We start from the raw sequence: 3,875 nt of genomic DNA, 5'->3' as shown, positions 1-3,875 counted from the left end.
GAATGGAAGATAATTTTGCAAATTATTTACCAGATAAGGGATTAATGTACAGAATATATAAAGAACTCCTACAACTCAACAACAAAAAACAAACAACCCAACTCAAAAAATGGGCAAGGGACTTGGATAAACATTTCTTCAAAGAAGATAAACAAGTAGCCAGTAAGTACATGGAAGGATTTTCAACATTACTAGTCATTAGAGAAATGTAAATCAAAACCACAATGAGACATCACTTCACACCCATTAGGATGGTTATTATTAAAAACAAAACAAAACAGCTTTTTTCATGAGTTGGCCAACAGGTATCATGAAAACCACCACTAAACCTAAACCAAAATGGGAAAGGAAAAGATTCCTATCAATATCGCCATCATTGGACATGTACATTCAGGCAAGTCTACCACTGCTGGCCATCTGATCTATGAATGGGGTGGGATTCACAAAAGAACCACTGAAAATTTTGAGAAGGAGGCTGCTGACATGAGAAAGGCTCCTTCAAGTATGCCTGGGTCTTGAAAGCTGAACGTGAACATGATGTCACTACTGATGTTGCCCTATAGAGATTCAAGATCAGGGGTGCCTGGGTGGCACAGCAGTTAAGCGTCTGCCTTCGGGTCAGGGCATGATCTCGGCGTTGTGGGATCGAGCCCCACATCAGGCTCCTCCGCTGTGAGACTGCTTCTTCCTCTCCCACTCCCCCTGCTTGTGTTCCCTCTCTCACTGGCTGTCTCTATCTCTGTCGAATAAATAAATAAAATCTTTAAAAAAAAAAAAAGATCAACAAGTATTATGTGACCATCCGACCTTCACTGATGCCCCAGGACATGGAGACTTTATCAAAACCATGATTACAGGCACATCTCACACTGACTATTCTGTCCTGGTTGTTGTTGCTGGTATTGGTGAATTTGAAGCAGGTATCTCTTGGTAGGAGAGACCCATGAGCATGCCCTTCTGATTCACACACTTGGATGTGAAACAACTAATTGTTGGTGTTCACAAAATAGATTCCATTGAAACACCCTATAGCCAGAAGAGATACAAGGAAATTGCTAAGGAAGTCAGCACCTACATTAAGAAAATTGACTACAACCCCAACACAGTAGCACCTGGGCAGATTTCTGGTTGGAATGGTGACAACACTCTGGAGCCAAATGCTCACACACCTTGGTTCAAGGAATGGAAAGTCACTCATAAAGGTGGCAATGCCAGTGGAACCACACTGCCTGAAGCTGTGGATTGCATCTTGCCACCAACACATCCAACTGACAAGCCTTTGTCTGCCCCTCCAGGACATCCACAAAATTGGTGGTATTTACTGTCCCTGGGACCAAGTGGAGCATGGTATTCTCAAACCTGGCATGTGGTCACCTTTGCTTCATTCAGTGTTACAACTGAAGTAAAGATGATTGAATGCACCATGAAGCTTTCAGTGAAGCTCTTCCTGGGAACAATGTGGGCTTCAAGGTCAACAAAGTGTCTGTTAAAAATGTTTGTCATGGCAGTGTGGCTTGTGACAGCTAAAATGACCCACCAATAGAACCAGTTAGCTTCACAGCTCAGGTGATTATCCTGAACCATCCAGGCCAAATCAGTGCTGGATATGCACCTGTGCTGGATGGTTACCCAGTTCACACTCCTGGCAAGTTCGCTGAATGGAAGGAGATTGATCATTGTTCTGAGAAGAAGCTGGAAGATGGACATAAATCCATGAAATCTGGTGATGCTGCCATTGTTGATATGGTTCCTGGTAAGCCCACGTATGTTCAGAGCTTCTCTAGCTATCCTCCTCTGAGCCATTTTGCTGTTTGTGACATGAGACAGATGGTTGCTGTGGCTATCATCAGAGCAGTGGATAAGAAGGCAGCTGGAGCTGGCAAGGTCACCAAGTCTTCCCAGAAAGCTAAATGAATATTATCCCCAATACCTGCCACCCCAGTCTTAATCAGTGGTGGAAGAGCGGTCTCAGAGCTGTTTGTGTCATTGGCCATTTAGGTTTAATAGTGAAAGATTGGTGAATGATAACGTGAATCATAAAACCTTCAGAAGAAAAGGAGAATGTTTTGTGAACCATTTGTGTGCGTGTAGCGTGTGTGTGTGTGTCAACTTTAAGTTATTAGTTTTTTAAATCAGTACTTTTTAATGGAAACAACTTGACCAAAAATCTGTCACAGAATTTTGAGGCCCACTAAGACAAAAGTTTAATGAGAAAAATGAAACAAAATATAGCAAGTAACGTGTTGGTGAGGATGTGGAGAAATCAGAACACTTGTACATTGCTGGTGGGAATGCAGAATGATGTCACTACTGTGAAAAACCATATGTTGGTTTCTAAAAAAATTAAACATAAATTTATAATGTGATCCAGCAGTTCCACTTTTGGGTATATACACAAAAGAACTGAAGGCAAGGACATGAATAGATATTTATACACCCATGTTCATAGCAACCGTATTTACAATCACCAAAATGTGGAAGGAACCCAAATGTCCATTGACAAATGAGTAGCTAAACCAAATGTGGTTTGTGTATACAATAGAATATTATTCAACCTTTAGAAGGGAGGAAATTTGCTACTATATGGATGATCCTTGAGGACAGATGCTAAGTGAAATAAGCCAGTCACAAAAGGACAAATATTCTATGATTTCATTTACATGAGGCTCCTTGAATGGTCAAATTCATAGAGACAGAAAGTAGAGTGGTGGTTGCCAGGGACTGGGAAGTGGGGGGATGGGGAGTTAGTGTTTAATGGTTACAGAGTTTCAGTTTGGGAAGATGGAAAGTTCTGGAGAGGGATGGTGGTGATAGCTGTATAACAATGTGAGTATACTTCATGCACTGAACTGTCTGCTTAAAAATGGTTAGTACATTTTATGTTCTGCATATTTAGCCATAATTTTTTTAAATTCCAGTATAGCATACAGCATTATATTAGTTCCAGGTGTACAGCATAGTGATTCAACAATTCTGTCCGTTACTCAGTGCTCTTTCTGTGCTCTTCATCCCCTTCACCTATCTCACTCATCCCCTCACCCACCTCCCCTCTGGCAAACACCAGTTATTCTCTATATTTATGAGTCTGGTTGTTTGTTTGTCTCCTTTTTCCTTTGTTCATTTGTTTGTTTGTTTCTTTTTTGAGAGAGAGAGAGCATGGGGGGGTAGCAGAGAGAGAATCGTAAGCAGGCTCCACACTTAGTGCGGAGCCTGACTAAGGGCTTGATCTGATAACCCTGAGATCATGACCTGAGTTGAAATCCAGAGTCAGATGCTTAACTGACCGAGTCACCCAGGATCATCTCGTTTTATTTCTTAAATGCCACATATGAGTGAAATCATGTAGTATTTGTCTTTCTCTGACTGAGTTATTTCACTTAACATTATACTCTCTAGATCTATCCATGTTGTTGCAAGTGGCAAGATTTCATTCTTTTTATGGCTGAGTAATATTCCATTATGTATGTGTATATATATATATGTGTGTGTGTATATATATATGTATATATATATAATATATATTCATGTATCCATGGACACTTGGGCTGCTTCCATATCTTGGCTATTGTAAATAATGCTTCTATAAGCATATATCTTTTCAAATTAGTGTCTTCATTTTCTTTGGTTAAGTACCCAATAGTAGAATTACTGGAGCATATGGTAGTTCTATTTTTAATTTTGTGAGGAACCTCCATACTGTTTCCCACAGTGGCTTTCCCCGTTTGCATCCCCACATCCTCGCCAGCACTGCACTTGTTTCTTGTGTTTTTGATATGAGCCATTCTAACAGATGTGATGTGATAGCTCATTGTGGTTTTGATTTGCATTTCCCTAATCATTAGTGATGTTGACCATAATTTTTTAAAAGAGTAGCA

The 3,875-nt window shown here is 40.3% G+C and overlaps 1 pseudogene; it reads left to right on the top strand.

The window, feature by feature from the left end:
- The first annotated feature begins 339 nt into the window (after positions 1 to 339).
- LOC117802225 lies at positions 340 to 1,914 on the top strand (annotated as a pseudogene).
- The last annotated feature ends 1,961 nt before the right edge of the window (positions 1,915 to 3,875 follow it).

This window comes from Ailuropoda melanoleuca, chromosome 5, assembly GCF_002007445.2.
Source record: "Ailuropoda melanoleuca isolate Jingjing chromosome 5, ASM200744v2, whole genome shotgun sequence".
Taxonomy (NCBI): domain Eukaryota; kingdom Metazoa; phylum Chordata; class Mammalia; order Carnivora; family Ursidae; genus Ailuropoda; species Ailuropoda melanoleuca.
Note: the sequence above shows the minus strand (reverse complement) of the source record. Positions and strands in the feature narration are given on the sequence as shown.